The sequence below is a fragment of the Macrosteles quadrilineatus genome, unplaced genomic scaffold, assembly GCF_028750875.1.
Source record: "Macrosteles quadrilineatus isolate MER2022 unplaced genomic scaffold, UCM_ALF_1.0 Scaffold_13__1_contigs__length_4303367, whole genome shotgun sequence".
NCBI classification, from domain to species: Eukaryota; Metazoa; Arthropoda; class Insecta; order Hemiptera; family Cicadellidae; genus Macrosteles; species Macrosteles quadrilineatus.
The window spans coordinates 110,596-128,921 of NW_026542606.1; the positions used below are offsets into that span (position 1 = coordinate 110,596).

General features: G+C 31.7%; 1 long non-coding RNA gene across 2 annotated transcripts in view; it reads right to left on the bottom strand.

The window, feature by feature from the left end:
- Positions 1 to 18,326, bottom strand: part of LOC129004928 (uncharacterized) — a 67,120-nt gene that overhangs the window by 14,788 nt on the left and 34,006 nt on the right. For both annotated transcript variants that reach the window (XR_008491782.1, XR_008491783.1), the window contains exon 2: positions 7,314 to 7,404. This is a non-coding gene — a long non-coding RNA (uncharacterized LOC129004928). The remainder of the gene's footprint in view (positions 1 to 7,313; positions 7,405 to 18,326) is intronic.

Below are 18,326 nucleotides of genomic sequence, written 5' to 3' on the forward strand. Positions count from 1 at the left end.
CATTGCTTAACGTAACAGCTGTAAACCCGAGTGTGATACAAATTCAGCATTCGGATACTAAAGACATGCATAAGGTTGACTTATTTATACAATGTGTAATGCTATACTAATTGATACGTTTATTTATTGGGTAAGAGGATGACAGAATATTTAAATATACAATACATGGTAAAATGCTAGATGTTCTAATTTATTTTTTGGGCAGTCTTTAAAATTTTAAGTTTGTTTTAGTGCAATATAATTTGTTTTAACTAACAGCTGGTTGAATATAAAATATTCTTTAGAACTATTCGGTTGGTTTATTATTCTGTGATTTTTCCATTGATTATAGGAAATACGTAAGATTCTATAACCAGTGATGTATACAAATCGAGGCTCTGCCCCCGAGACTTCAAAGAAAAGATTATGCAAGTTATTTTTGTTTCTGTTCAACTTTTTGAGGGAAGAATAGAAAAAAAACAATGTTTACATGTTTTAATTCATCTTGGCAGCTCTTTGTTTACAGTAAAAGTTTAACTGCTTGAACTTTGCTTGGATTAGAAATAGAAATATTGATATAACTTCAGTTTTAGTTGAATACTCAATTCCCGTATGTAGGACGGGCCAGCTCATTGTATTTTATAACGGCGTTTTAAATATAAAAAGGGGCTTTTGCCCCCTTTAATAAATCAAAGTTTTTTGATGATTCAAACGATTTCCATTGGCCTTTATAAAACATATTGTTTTATAGTGTTAAAACGTAAAGATAAAGTAATTGCCTTTTAAAAATCCAACAGCAAATAATTTAGGGCCTATAACGAATTTCAAACTATGTTTTTAAAACAAAATTGAATAAACGGTATCAGAATTCTGACACATACTTTCTTCCATAAGTTTGTCAACAACCTTTATAATGTGTAAGTGGTGAGAGTAAATATACGGAAATGAGATTTGTACAATTTTGACTAGAGACTACACCTGTGGTCCGATTTTGATGAAATTTGGTATGTAGGTTCTAATCCATAGTATCTCCAAGCATTTCTTTCATTTTTTTTGAAATTTTGATTTTTAATGGGGATTTTCCCATAAAACCCCATAAAAAACCGGAAAAGTCGGATTTTCTCAAAAATAGCCCGAACGATTTTAATAAAAGTTGAGTATGTTGTAGCCCTTTAAATTCTGAACAAATTGGTACAAATCCCATTTCTGTAAAAATTACGGTTCAATGGTTATTGTAAATTATTTCATTTTCCCATAAAACCCCCATAAAATAACAGAAAAATCCGATTTTCCCAAAAATGGCCCGAACGATTTTGATAAAAACTTAGTATGTTAGGCCTAATCCAATGCCCTTTAAATTCTGAAAAAAATTTTACAAATCCAATTTCCGTATATTTACTCTCTCCGCTTACACATGATAAAGGTTGTTGACAAACTTATGGGAGAAAGTACGTGTCAGAATGCTGATACCGTTTATTTTTATTTAGCAAACTATTTATTAAAAGTCATATACTAACATTAGGGTGCGTACACAAAGAACGCCGGTTGCCGGCGCCGGCAAACCGGCAGCTTGCTCCTCGTGCTTATAAGCGCGGCAAAAGCTTGAAGCCGTACATAAAGAAAGCTGGTAACAAGCGCGACAAGTCAGTTCACTTTGAGCAGTGTCAAAGATGTCTTCGTCTAGTGATGATGTGTTTTTGGCGGAGAGTGTCCATGTAAAATTATTGCAAAGGAGGAAAGTCGGTGTTCATGTTAGACATAGGAAGAAACTTGGTGAATACCATCACTTGTTTCCGCAACTAAAAGGTGACCCACAACGGTTCTACACATACGTGAAAATTCAGTAGCTATCTCCATCCAACACTTATCTACATACACTCTGTTCGCGTGCAACTTTTCCCGTTTATCCCAAATCGCCTTCTTTTGATAAACTTTGGAAATTAAATCATCTGTATCAAACATCGCGCTATGACACCCACCAACTGCACAGTACAGAGACCACTCGCGGACTGAGCCGGTTGCCGGAATCGGCTTATAAGAATGTTCCCTTCATACTTGTTTGCCGGTTGACGCCGGCAGCTCGCGCTTGTTGCGCTTGTTGAGCCGGCACCGGCGTTTACTGTGTACGGGCACACTTGAAACCATGTTAAGTTCTTCTCGAGCCGGGACGCGCTTACAGCGGCCGGTTTGCCGGCGCCGGCAACGGCGTTCTTTGTGTACGCACCCTAAATTGGTAAAACAGAAACAGCAGGTTCTTACAATAATAATAACATAATTACATTAAGCTTTTATTACAACATTTGTATTGCGAAATCCTTACTATAGCAAACGTAAAGTTTGTTAAGAGAGTCAAAGTCAGATATCTGGAGGAGACATGTCGAAACTAGAACGGCTAAGAGTCAAGTGATGTACAGGAAGACACTACGAGTGCTGTTGGGTGCTAGAACTTTGTACTTAGAGTTAAGCTTATACAACACAATTTTATACATAGATATTTGGCCTGTAAACCATTACGTAAATAACGATGTTTTGTTTTTTCAAGAACTGATTAGTACCGAATCAGAGGAGTGTAAAGGTAATACAAATTTTGTTTTAATAAACTAGGTGTAGAGAGTAATGTGACAAATTAATTGCTTTTATTGGTGACACACAATTTATGACTTGCCAATTTAGTCTTTTTATCCCACTTGTAATCCTAACGATGTATTATTACTGTAATGCTTCAGATCAAATTTAAAACTATCCCTTGATCAAACAGCTTTTCCACCCCCACCATGTTCCCTCCCATGCCATCTACTGAACATCCCACCGCTCCACCCGCCATTCCGCCCTTTATCGGTTACTGTCAGTCAACTTTTATGACTAACATAATAGTTAATCGTGCCAGTCTCGCTTGCATCGTATATTTATATATTAACTACATTAAAAATACAACCAGTTTTCAAATGAATATCAAATTAAAATTTATATTGATTGGTATTCAGTTCTTTGTGGATTTAGATTTTAACACTATCAAACACCTAGTGCTTTAGGTGTATGCGATTTTTTAGTTTGTTTATGGATTTGAAACATGCGTTAAGTTAATTTATGGTAAACAGCATTAAATACATATGTAATAGTTAAGACATGGAATGAAATTTGGACTCCCATCCCTATTTATTAATCACAAATTTTAGGTGCATAAAAGATTTTACACAACTATTGTTTATTTTAATACCCCCGCCGCAGCAAACCTGCAGACTAAGCGAATTTCCATTTGACTTTACACTTTTTATGGATTTACACTGAAATGTCTACTTAAAAATATAACATTTATTCTTGATCTAAATAGAATTAGTTTAACAAGTACTTAGGTTTGCTGCATCAGGGAGGGTAAAACTGTTTTTTTTTATGTGAATAGTTTCGTAAGAAATAAAAACATTTTCCAAATTTGATCAAAATATGTTCACAAACAAGCAAACTACAACAGTTTACTTATTCTCCATAAGAATAACATGGGAATTTTAAATTTACAATTTTTTGGAATTTTCTCCGTAACAATTAGGCGCATAATAACGCTTCAATATACTAAGTTATTTGTTTTTTTAAGCTCTACAAAATGGTTTGGAAATAAATTGCTAAATTTTATGTTTTTTGGGTCAAAAATGGGAAAAACCTATTTTTACCCAATAAAACCCCCGTAAACCCCCGTTCCCATGGTCCGATCATGCTGGATCGTAAACTCGTTCGAATAAACGTACGTTTACACGTTTGTACCAAATTTCATCAAAATCGGATCATTTTTGCTCGAGTTATCGTGCTGACGGACACACATATATATATATATATAAATATATAAATATATAAATATATATATATATATATATGAATTTGAACGGATGGTGTTTTTGGCCTCCAGGGACCTCAAAACGAAAAAAAAACCGGTCCCGCGTCCAGGTCTTACCATGAGTACTACGGTAATAGCTTATTCCCTATATGGGAAATTCACTAAAAAGGGCATTAGCGAAGGTTCAAGAGTTGTTTTAAATGCATATTGCAGTATGCGTGTTCTGGAGTTCAATAAGTTCGAAAGTACAACTAATGAGAATTTTCTGAAGAAAACAATTATATGGAATTAAGAAAAATTATATAATTTCAAAATTTCTATACGTCTTATACAAATCTTTTTAGGCAAATCGAAAGTTACTCACTAAAATGATTTAAAACAATGCTTTTTCAAATATTGTATCAATGTATTTTACATTTGATTTGTGCCATATATATAAAAGATAAAAATTATAAATTTTTTTTAGCATTAGTTTACCATGGCAAAATATATAAAAAACTTCACATGCTATTTAATTAAATTGGTAAGGCCATTTTGATATACCATTTTTACTTTTTCATTTGTGTGTATCTACGCCATTAGCGTAATTGGTCGTTTTATTCTAGGGAATTAACATTTACTACATTAAGTAAGGTCTCATGGGAATACCTATATGCGCGGTCGAATAATTATTTCGTTTTAAAGTCCTTATAAGCTAACAAGGATATTGTATTAACTCAAGAATGTTAAACTAAAAAAACATTACCAACCTAATCCTTGCATTAGTTAACAGATGTGTTTTCAGTGAATTCTCGTATTGTATAAATTGTGTACCAAGCGAAGATTACATCTGAAACAGACTCGATTAAATGAGAACCACTTTGCATGGGTAATGCGTAGGAGGATTCCCTCTACCGCGCCCGCTAGCGAGGGAATTGCAATACACTTCCTTGCGATATTACAATTTGTATCACATTTATCTTGGTGTATGGATCATATTGAATATAATGTATTCGGTTCAAACAATTGTTTTTATAACTGCACTTTTCTGGCCGTGCCAGAAACTATACAAATTATTACTGATATTTTATTTACAGAATTTAAAGTGATAGTTTACCGTGATAGGTAACTATTTAAAAAGCTTTGTTTTATTTTTCTGTGTGTATTCTCAGGGTTTTCATTGTACACAGGGTTTTCATTGTACAAATTAATACAGTAACGAATTCTCATGACATAAAAAGGAGTTTGCTAACTTTTTAGGTTAGTTTAAATCGTGTTAGATTAACGCAATTTTATCACACAATCCCATTTTAACAAATTTCCTATTGGGATTAGTCTATTGCTGTAGTATAAGTGCTAGGGAGTAGGTTTTCTAGAACGATCGCGCTTAGTAAAGTAAAGGCCACCTTGGTAAGGATGGATTACTACTAAATAGGTACTACTTGTTATTAGCCTACAAGTTTATCTATATCCCCAAAATGTAATGGAATTCCCTTTAAGAGAAACATTATTGAGCAGTTATATTACCTATCAGATTAGTACATAATATTAATTTGTGGTGAAAATATGATGGCATTTTTTATTCGGGATGTGAAAATCTATACAATAAAATATCAAAATAAAAAATGTGTGCCAGATACCTATATTAATAGTTACAAAAATAATGTTTCATTAAATGTATGAAATATCTAAAAAATTCTTTGGCTCAAATAAGCACAATTTACTGGTAGAGGGCCAAAAATATTGTGGTCTGAATTGTAGCGAAGTTGGTTTGTTGTTTCAACAATGAGGCTTGATAGAATTAACGTAACGTGTTACTATGTCAACAACAACGGTTAATGTTATATTGTTGCTAACTTGTTTAGCTCCCTTGACACAAGGGCCTTTGTGAGTTGGTTAGCGGTTTAGTACGCGTCGTAGATTTAAATAATCTTACGAGTAACACAATAAGGACAAATACATCATAATAGAATGATTCTGGTGGTAAAAATCAAACCTATAATGGTTTGAGTACAACTCTGAAGATTAAGTTATGAATACGGTTTGGACGTCATATAAAATTCTCTATGAAAAATTGTGGATGGACCATAGTTGATTTAAAATCATTAACGCATTTAAAGTAAAAAAATAACATATAGACTAAAATAGTTCGTTCGGTTAAAAGATTATCGGTAGTGAACAAATTACGTATGGGTAGATATTATTATGTATGTGATATATTGAAAACCCGTGTAGAACCAACACATATCTGGTCTAGTAATACTAAAACTGTAAAAATATTCTAAAACTTTCAATAACTAAATAACAAAACCAAAAAAGAATACGTAAAAAACAGGTAGGCCTATCTAACAGCTTATGAAATACCAACGAAGAAACGTTGGTTCAAAACACATTTAAAGTTGTGAATAATTACTTAACGTATTCTAAACCCCGGGTTTTCACGGTACGAGGTAAAACTACAGTTTTTAGTCAGGAAAAAAATACTTTAGAGTACAGGAACAATCTGACTCAGGAGTGCTCAGGAAAAACTAGCTAGATGCATGTAACGAATGTGTTTCTTTCATAACTATATTTACTTTAAAGTTAGATACGTCTGGTGAAAAGTAAATAATATTGCAAGTAAATGGAAAATATAAAAAATGATAAAGATTTTTAATTATTACAAGAAATGCCAAATTATGATAGTACTGTACAACCATGAAACAGCTTTTAGTAGTATTTAATGATATTTTACATAGCCTAAATAAAATATCATTACGTTGAAATTCGTTTCAAACAAAAATAATATGTACGCAAATCGCAGTTAGGTGAAATCTTATAAAGCAAAACGCGTTCGGGCAAAATAAATGAATTTAATAACAAAATTGACACATATAATTTAAGTATACACGGGGGGTTTTGGCTCTAGGGAGTTGAACGTGAACGTGTAATGGGGTGTTGCTATAGGTTTCAACATGAGGTCCGATGAAAACTACCGCTTCTTCATTGAACAAGTAAAATATGCCATTTATAATACACCAACAATTTATTCAGCAAAATTTGTTTCGAACTATTGCGCATCTATAAAAGTTTCTTCTCCATTAAGTCCACTGGAATGAAATAGGGTAAAGTCATATCCATAATAACTATAAAGTCATCACTCTTTTGGTAAAAGTGTTTTGAGTTGTAGTAAGTCCAATAATTTGAAAACCCGATCATTTGAAAGATTTTACTGGTTTCAAACATTATTTCTAATAAAAAGAACCAACGCTATTACTAATTTTCAAAAGCCTTCAATAAACCAAACTCAATTAAGATAACTAATTGCAGTTCTTTTACCACCCAGTAAACATGATCAGGACAAGTGTTTACTTGTGTAACAAATTAAATAAAACAACCCCGGGCCTAAAAGCAACTAGTAACATATTCAAAAGGCTTATACGTATAGTTCATACGTATAGTACAGGCTATTTATTACACACATGAAAGATGTATTTGCCGCAACGATTTTAATATGGGCCAAATACGATTTGTTATTAGGTTGACCTACCTGTCAGGGTTGAGCGGGCAGGCATGTTGTCGATTGAGGAGAATGTGCCTCACGAGGTTAGCAGCGGCTCAGGCTTTCTCATCTTCCTAACCTGTGAGAAACAAAATAAATATTTAGACATAAACGATATTAAATTAAATAGCCAGTATATACACTGTTTAAAATTTATATAAATCTTATAATAACTTTTTTAGGAAAATCAAAAGTTACTCACTAAAACGATTCAAACAATTTTTTTAAATTATTGTATCAATGTATTTTACATTCGATTTGTGCCCTTGAAGTTAAAATTATAAATGTCTTATTTTTATAACCTGAATTTACCATGGCAGAAATCAATCTGACTCAAATATACTAAAATGCCATCAAAAGTGTGTAGAACGTTTCTTTAATTTTCGTAGTGTAAAGAGTATACCGTAGCGTTAGCGTTGGATTATCAAATTAAAATATGTTGTCAATTTCTATTCTTTCAAGAATGTTAAAAGAAAAAAAAACATTACCAACCTAATCCTTGCATTAGTTAACAGATGGGTTAGTCAGGAAAAAAATACTTTAGAGTACAGGAACAATCTGACTCAGGAGTGCTCAGGAAAAACTAGCTAGATGCATGTATGTTAGTATATTTAATATTCATAAATAAATAGGCCATAATAAAAATGTATATCAATCCTAACAGAAACTTGTATTCTATTTGATCACTTCTCGTACTTCCACTTACAGTGATCAAGCTGTAGTATGCCCGATACAATAATCGATTACTTTATTATGACAATAAGAGTTAAAACACAACACAAACTAATTATCGATTCTTATATAAAAAAAAAATACCATATTGATAATATGCCCCATTAAATAGTCTACTACAATGTAAGATTTACATGTATGTAACTATATTTCTTGTAAATCAGATGCAACGCTGTTGTACGATAAAGGATGAAATCAAAATATGTTTTTATCAGTGCTTAAATGGTTTTTTAATCGCTCGTAAACCTTTGATATGACATGGATTTTATATTTAAAGATGGTGTGAACCTTTCATTAAAGTTTCTTTTAAAGTTCTAATCCTTTATAAACTAGGTCTATGTTTCAACACCATATGTTCTAGGAACTAGGACTATGTTTCTACATGTCTTGTGCAAATCTAACTGTATTATTACTGAATGTATTAAAAAACCTCTCGTGAAGATAGGTGTTTTATAGGCTGCGTATATAGAAAAGTTTAAGTGCTCTTAATTATGTTTAAATTATGAAAGAACACCAAGATAAGATCACTCTACCCATGTAGTGTTCTCAGAATGCCCTTATCACCAGCTTAAGTAGCTATCGTACTGTAATGAGACTGCGGACGACCTTCTCTTTTCATTCTAATTTTGCGAAAAAAAATATACTTATATCAATTTTAAGTCATTAATACGATTTCATATACATTTTAGAGCATTTGGTGTTGTATACACCAAACGTGTTAAACGTGGCAATATTGTTACGTGGTTTGGTCAAAATTGGGTATAGTACTCTATATTTTAGTCGTTCATTTAAAATTTCTTATTCTACTCTTACTTTATACATGCGCATTTGTGGTTTACAGCAATATCTACCTGTGAGCTTATAAGAAAATATGAGTTTAAAGTTTCTATCATAATAAATTGAGCTATCTTTCATATAAAATCAGCTAATTGTTAGTTAAACTATAGAGTATATAAATACTCTAAAGTTAAATACTCTGAGTAACCAATGTAGCATCGGATGGACGCATGATGTCTACTTTAAGTAACTACTTTAAGTTTTACATGAAGTACTTTAAGTATAAGAAAACCCATAAATGTTGTAGTCGAGAGTAACAAATTGAATATTTTACGAAAGTTTTAATGATTTATCCATGTATTCGAATATGCTAGTACATATGCTATAGACACATGCTTTCGAACATGCTTTTGAAAAACTACATATACATAACTTTAAACACATTTTTAATAAGAACATTTAAATAAACGAATGTACAAATTATCATAAAGCAGTATTTTAAACTTAACTCACTATAACCAGGAAAATACTGTCATGCAAATAATAATGTGTCTACAGCAAATTACAAGGTTAATTACAAGGCAAAAATGTGGTTCAGATTCAAATTCAAATTGTTTATTTGTCCATTAAACATTACATAATAGGCTATGTCTATGCATAAAATTCCTCATCCCACATACATAAAATTCAGATTCCACTATAAACTGTAGGTCCCTTAGTTACCATTGGCTGAATAGGCTATAAATTAACCACTGTGTCTAAGGCATATGTCGAACTTAGTCACTAACAAGACTACAAGATTGCGCCACTCATCAATCCTACGCTCATTTCCCATCGTACTTTAAATTCGTATGGTTGCCATTTCAAAGTAAAGTGTTCAATTATTACTATTATTTTATTATAATTCTCAGGACCTAATCTTAAACAAGGTTTGATTGATATTAATTAGGGATGGGAAGATTCAATACCGGGTACGTAATATTTGTAAAAAAATAATAAAAAAGCATGTATATATTTTGTTGGATTATTTAAGTGAATTTCCCATATATGGATGAAACAGCTATTACTGCAGGCCTCATGGTAAGACCTAGACTTGGGACCTTTTTACTTTTCGTGTCGATGTCCCCAGAGGCCAAAAATTCATTTATTAATAATAGATGAATAAATGAACCTTAGCACTCTTTTTCTCTCTTCAAAAAACATGTTTTATGTTAAAGATGTAAATTCTATAAAATTACCTACTTCCTGGATTGTAATAAATTATGTGTAAATGAAATGTATTAAATTAGGACAACATATGTATGTGTGTAACAATTTCATATATTTTGTGAATATTATTCAAGACAAAACTAGTTTGATATGTTTTGTGTCTACTAAGGACCGAGTTCTGTACAATGTTTGTAGAATTAATCAAGCGAAGCCATTTATTTGTTTGGATGCTAGTCAACAGTTCTGACGAAGTCATAGTGGAACAGGCAAGCAACGCCGCTTCTATTTGATCTACTCATCCCAAAGTGTATATGAGGCTCTGCTATGATATTACATCATAGATCAACGTATTTAGACAAATAATTATAAACTGGGACAGATTAATATCAATGTAAAACCCTAATTATTCATTATATTTCAACAACACGCGTGAAAAGTAGGGTTTAAAGGCACAAACATTGAAACCCTGCTTGTAGTCTAGTCATTGAATAGTTTAAGTTCAACAAAATTGGTTTAAAAGGTTTCTCAACGGTTTTCATTACTTTCATACGTTCACACAACACAGAAAAAGTCTACCAAAATCTGACTTGGGGAAGTACCGGATATTAGGGTACGGTATTTAAATGAAAATAATAAGTGCTCCCAGAAAAAAAAAACAGTTAAAAACATTTTTGCTATATATAAAGTGTAATATATCGTTATTGATGTTTACAATGGTGGGAAAACTAAATATGCAGCTTCAACTTAAATTAGACCTCATTTGGCACCACAAAATCACCGCCAAAATCCGTTCCATGAAGGAGAAATTAAAATAAAACTTATCTTTAGATATAGGGTGTAGTATATTGAATTCAATGTTTACAAAGGTAGCAAGACAAAAAAATGCAACTTAAAATATGATTGTACCTAATTCAAAGTCATAAGATAGAAGTCACCAAAATATACACTCCAAGGAGGGAAAATAAAAAAATACTTACCTTTAAAAATAGGTTGTAGTATATCGATTTTAGCTTTTAAAAAGGCCAATAAACTACATATGCAACTTAAAATGAGATTTTTTATCATGTGGCGTAAGATGGCCATATTGAAGCCAAACAGAATGGATCAGCCCGCAGCACCAGAGGCTCTACTGAAGATAATCAAATGCAACTGTAGAGGAATGTGTTCCAAAAATAGAAGTTCCTGCAGGGAAAATGGTCTAAAGTGCAACTGGCGTGTGCAAAGGGATCACATGCACAAATAGACAAACCCATGATTCAATTGAAACAATTAAAGTGAGAGAGTAATACAACTTTTTTTAATGCATTTTTTTAAAGTTGCATTTTTGGTTTTGCTACCTTTGTAAACATTGAATTCGATATACTACACCCTATATTTTAAAATAAGTTTTATGTTAATTTTCTTCCATGCATCGTATTTTGGCGGTCATTTTGTATTGTCAAATGAAATCTAATTTCATTTTAAGTTGCATAGTTAGTTTCCCCACTCTTGAAAGCATTAAAAACTATATCGTACAGCAGTAATGTTTTTAATTTTTTCCTGAGAACATTTATAATTTTTCATTTAAATATAGGTACAGTCCCAAGTCAGATTTCGGTAGACTTTTATGTTGTGTGGATGTATAAATAAAGTAATGAATCCGTTGAGAAACCTTTTGAAACAATTTTGTTGAATCTCCACTATATATTTCTCTTTAATGATGGGACTATTGCTACAATACAGTGGTGCTGTAAGATTACACATGCAGGTAATTAGAGCCATCCAAAGGGCTTTTTGTACTTAGAAGATTACAACCCAACAATAACAAAATAAACCATAAGTGACTAACTTAAGACACATATCATACATATAAATCGTTGTAACCAGTATCTGAATAATTGATATTTAGGAATTCAACACAATTTTATCGACTGGCTACCCAATGATCAGGAATATCTGGGTCCAGTTTTGAATCATCTAAAGGCCATTCATCGGGCAAACTTTTGATTGGCTTGGGCGAGCACTCTCAACTAAAAGGTTGACGGATGGATCCTGAGAAAAGTCAGTAGCCTTTAGATGATTGAAAACTGGACCCAGCTGTTCCTGATCATTGGGTTTTAAATCAATTATCTTGACTTATGAAAAAGCTTGTCTCAGTCAGTAACAATGCTACACAGATCATCACACTCGATTCTACACTCTTCCTTCACTCATATTTTAGTTAAAATACGTAAAGTGGGTTGATATACGCCCCTATCTCAATAATTGCTAAGCGATGGTTGATACAATGAACTCGAAATAGTTTCAGTAAACATTTAATGGAGAGAACAAAGTATTGTGTAGACTAATGACCTAGTCTCTGCTTGAACATATCACGTACTATTCAAAGTGACGACCCCAATCAACTATTGTGTACACATAGCGTTGAATAACCAATGAATCCTGGTTTCTGATTCGATGAACATGACTGTCCAAAGTGACAACTAGTGACAACCACAACCAGCTGTCGTGTAGATGAAGCGATGAAGCGATGAATAACAGATGATCTCCATCTCGACTCTGCCTCGGTGAAGATACAATGTGGTATTCAAAGAGACAACTACCATGACTCATTGTGTAGACCTAGTGTTGAATAACCAATGACTTTTTGGCCTCTGCTTAGTTGAACATTTCATCGAGTGTGCATATTCATAGTGACAACTAGTGACAACCACAATCAGCTATTGTGTGGGTGTACTGTTGAATCATTAATGCCTCCTTCTAGTATCTGCTTGAACATATAATGGAGTAATCTAAGTGGCAACTAGTGACAACCCCAATCAACTATTGTGTAGACATAGCGTTGAATAAACAATGACTGCTTAAAAAACAATACCATTTTAGTATATTGAAGCGTTATTATGCACCTTATGGTTACGTAGAAAATTCCAAAAAACTGTAATTTTAAAATCCCCATTTTATTCTTGTAAAGAGAATAAGTAAACGGGTATAGTTTGGTTGTTTATGAACATATTTTGATCAGATTTGCAAAATGTTGGAAAATGTTTTTATTTCTTACTAAATATTAACATTTTACAAAAAATACAGTTTTACCCTACCTGTTGCAGCAAACCTAAGTAATTGTTAAACTAATTCTATTTAAATGGGGAATAAATGCTATATTTTTAAATAGATGTTTTACTGTAAATCCAATCAGTCAAATGGAAATTACCTTAGTCTGCAGGTTTGCTGTGGTGGGGGTATTTATGGCGGGGCAAATATTTACCTACTGTATTACTGGACAAAAAACATAATTTAATTTATTTTCGAATTCTTAAGATTTATTTTACAAGTTATAATTATATAATCCTATATATTTTAGTCTAAGAACCTCCAGTGAAATACCTTCTTTCATTTAAGCTATTAGTAATTAGTAATTAGTCAAATCGGACGAGTTTCAATCAAACGCAAGGTGAACAACCAACATAAAAACTATTTTTCATAAGGGTTTGCTATGATTAAAAATCAATAGCTCCAGTATTGTTCAAGTTTTTCGACATGTTTTAGACTCAAAATAATCAGTACATTACAGGCTTTAATTTGAGCTATGGATCGTTTGAATCAGTTAAGCTCAAGATACTGCATTACTCAATCAAAAATCATCGATTTCATTATTTATCGGATATTATATTTATTTTAACGCTGCGGAGCAGCATGGGTCCTCTAGTAATAACTAAATGTCTAGAGTAATTCTAAATATGGCACAGTATATATCTAAATAGCAACACTGTACTGTCAATGTGGCAACTTGTAATGACTCAAGATGAAAAATTGTGAAGGAACTGTTGTATTAATAGCACTAACCCTTGTGTATGATAACATGCTTTATATACTTACATATGCATGTTTTATGTTTGAAACAAACTGTGCATCACCGAGTAAGCTCGATCCCCTAGTTCTTTATATTGAATGCGTTGACAATAGTTAATAGTCCTGAAACTTCTAGTGTGGTGTTCTACCATAGCGAACACAAGTCAAAGCAGTAAATTAGCAATTAATTCATCTGTTGAGGTATAATGTTGGACCCAATTAATTAGAATTTACATGATATGAATCGCAGCTTTAAGTCAAGTACTACACTTAATACTTTTGTTCACAATGTCGTAGAATCGAGTTATTTGACGGCCCAGTCACGTGTTGTTGTCGCAGTTTCCCTAATGATGGCGTCTGTAATGAACCTACGTGACTTTCTTGAATATCTTGTCATACCTTACTGGGAATAAATGCGTTTGTTATACCATCGTATCACGCGTGGAAAACAAGGTAACTACTGTTGGTAACTTTCATGTACAAAAATAAGCAAGTTTTCAATTATATTGAATAACGTTATATTTGTTCATGTTTTTTGTATGATAACTCTAGACAAATTTGCGTATCCAAAGAATTAAATTATATTTTTATGTGAACACAGATGAACGTTTTATGCTTACTAATTCTCAAAACGTATTCAACTTAAAATCTTTTTGAAATACCATGTAAAAACTCCATCGTGTGTCTCTATGTTCATTTCTTTTAAATTTGTTTAATTTCCTTGTAGGCATGCGTTATCAGCTAAATTAAGAGGTAAAATGAAAATTATGCAGTATATAGATGCGTTTGTTGGTATCTATCAGGACTGGTGAAAAGCGGAAATAAGATGTCACTCAACCAAACAGTCACCCATGTTGACGTTCCAAGTTAACACTGGAACACAGTCATGGACTGAATAGATTCAGAATATCTGAGACCATAATGGTTTAGAAAGAATTCTATATTTTTAAGTTCAAAAATTTGAAAACCCCATTTTTACTCGATAAAACCCCTCATAAACCCCCAATCTCATAGTCCTATTGTTGTCTCATAAGTCATATTGTTGGTTCGTGAACACGTTCGGATAAATGTAGGTTTATAACAAATTTAATCGAAATTGGATATTTTTTGCTTGAGTTATCGTACAATATATACCACATATTACACATACACTATATACATTGTATACATAGCAGTGAAACTGTTTGTTTCAAATTACAAATTTGAAGAACTGTTTTGCTATTTTCCTATTAAGAAAAATTAATTTAAAAAATTACTATACCAACTTTTAGAACATCGGTTCATAAACAGATTGATAAAACTTATTTTTAAGAAACAATATTCGTGCCCATTGGGTAACTAATAATTAAAACAACTGATTGTTTTTGCTAACTACTAACTAGCATTGACATTACCCGAAAATCGCAGATAGTTTTTTATATTGAACAATTTGTCTTACTCCATATCTTAAAAGGCCAGCAGAGCGTTCGGGGACACCCTATATATATTTAATAAATATAAAATATGTTAGGAACTAAAGTCGACTGATAAAAAGATAAGTATTTAAACAAAAAGTAGGGAGAATATGGTAAATTAAAAGTTCGGGGTAACACCAGTGACTATACCAACAGGAGCCATGTTAATAGGATTTCCTCGGTTGATCTTATAATGGATGTGGCCGGTCGTTGGTCAAACACACAGGGTTTACACTTATACTGTATTGCAGTGTATTGAAACGCATGGCTTGAGAATGTTGAAGTCGCATACGAATAGTTATGTGTAACTACTACAGTTTCTTCGTATTAAAAAATTAATCTAATTATTTTAACTAGTTTTCAGAAAAATCTTAATGTAATGTAATACTATTGAATTTAATTTTTTTTTAAATAGATTTATTTAAACATTTAAGTTTAAAATGTAAAACACATTTTTAAATATAACTTATTTGTAGATTTTGTATTTTATTACATTATGTTATACTAGCTTTGATCCTACTGTCGGTGAATTATAATATTTTGTAATGTCGAAAAATAAAAATCTTCATGGTGTTCCTAAACAACCTGTAACTTACCCCTTTTGTGGGATTTTTCCTTGAACAGAGAAATCGGTTGAAAAACAACAAAGTTATAAAAATCTTCATCACCCAATGTTTTATAAATTACAAAATATAAGGCATTGGAAATGTTCCATTGTGTGTACTTGTGCATTATAATCAGCTTACTTGTCCATGTCAATTGAATGTTACTAATACATTAGCTGATAAATAGCATTGTAGTAATAAAAGTTTTAAAAAGCTTCATAAATTTGTTGTTTTCAACCGATTTTGCTAATTATATCATGTCTTTAGATTTGTTTAAACATTTTTAAACATTGATTTTACTTTTGTATTTTTTATCAAATTCTCACTGTCGAGATATCAAAGATTTAAATGTTTGAAAGACACCTTTTTAAAATGGTTTGAAAATACAAAAATGTAAATGTTTTGCAAGTTCGCTGTACTGTGATGTAACATGTCTGTACCAAATTTAAATAATTGATGTTGAAGATTTTATAAGGAAATTTGTAAAGACACATACAAACTATGAAGAACAGAAAGGAAGAACAGACGGAAAATTAGGCTTTGGAGACCTAAGATTATTTATGCAAGGAACAATCCCACAAACGGGGTACAGGCTGCTTAAGGACACCCTGTACAACAAATCGTATAACATTAAATTCATTTAATATCCATTAAAATGATTTGATATTTTCAAATCAAATTTACGTAAACAATATTTATAAATAAGGTAGTGATTAAAAAAATGTACAGAGTTGTGTACTACCTTACTATAGGCTTATGAATAAGGTAGTCGTTCTAGAGAATAAGAACAATTATTTTATTTTCAGTTCATTTTATAGAGGAACATATCCATCGTATAATTCGATTTTTACTATGGTTATTTAAAAACTACAATAGCTTAGGATGCTTGTTATGTAGGATTTGTACCTTAGTAAAATTGGGAACTCGATTGTGACTTTAATCCGATCAGTCAACTTAGTGAAGGACCCAATAAAATGTTCTACCCTATTTACCTAAGAATTCAAATATTTTCTAAGCTTACCTAAATAAAGTCATGTATTTTTTCCTGGTCAATTTAGTGTCCACGTTTAGAACAGTAGTTCTATTTTGTGTATTTTTAAATAGAGAAACTAAGACTTAAGACATAACAAAATAGGCATCGAAACATCATTTTTACGAATAACATACTGTAATAATTCGAATCAATACACGAATATTTGATAATATAAATAAAACCTCCTCTTTTCTCACTAACTTGGCAAGATTCAACAAGCCACTTTTTTACCTGTGATGAAGGACATATTGGTCATACTGCACCATTATTTAGGCTAACCATGTCACAAAATGCAAGTTATTTCTTTTCATGGTCAAGTAAATTTCTCCCAGTTTTATTTATAATAAATCGCTCTTGCCTATCATACTTATGAATTTGTTGTGTCATGGTTGTGTTACTGTTCACTATATTTTACTATAACTATTGATATTTTAAACACCACGTACTATCGATTGGTTCAAGGGATGGTTTTAAAAGTTGTTTATCTTAAAACAATAGTAATAGATACATTTTTTAAGAAAACCTTCTTTGCTGATAGTCACAAATACAGTATGTCAATGTAGATTCTGGATGTTAGTAAAATTTGTTAGAGTGTATTTAAGTGAGCTATTTAGGTTATCCTGTTAAGGTGTGGTAGAAGTTAAAATAAAACTATTTTTCATCACATCATCGGATCGAAGCTGCAATAATATGTGAAACATACAAATTTTGGAACTAATACAGATACAAATAAACGGTATCAGCATTCTGACACATACTTTCTCCCATTAGTTTGTCAACAACCTTTATCATATGTAAGCGGTGAGAGTAAATATACGGAAATGTGATTAGTACAATTTTGATCAGAATTTAAAAGACTATAACATACTAAATTTTATCAAAATCGTTCGGGCCATGTTTGTGAAAATCCGATTTTCCCGTTATTTTATAGGGTTATTATGGGAAATAACATAATTTACGATAACTTTTGAACCGTAATTTTTACAGAAATGGGATTTGTACCATTTTGTTTAGAATATTAAGGACTATAACATACTAAATTTTCGTCGAAACCGTTCGGGCAGTTTTTGGGAAAATCTTATTTTACCATTATTTTATCGGGTTTTATGGGAAAATCCCCATTAAAAATCAAAATTTCTAAAAAATTTATAAACTATCAAAATTGTAAGGACAATAACATACTATGTTAAATAAAAAACCGGATATTTTTTCTAAAATCCTATTTTTCGTTATTTTATGGGGTTTTTATGGGAAAATAACATAATTTACCATAACTTTTGAACCGTAATTTTTAGAGAAATGGGGTTTGTACCATCTTGTTCAGAATCTAAAGGGCTACAACATACTAAATTTTTATCAAAAT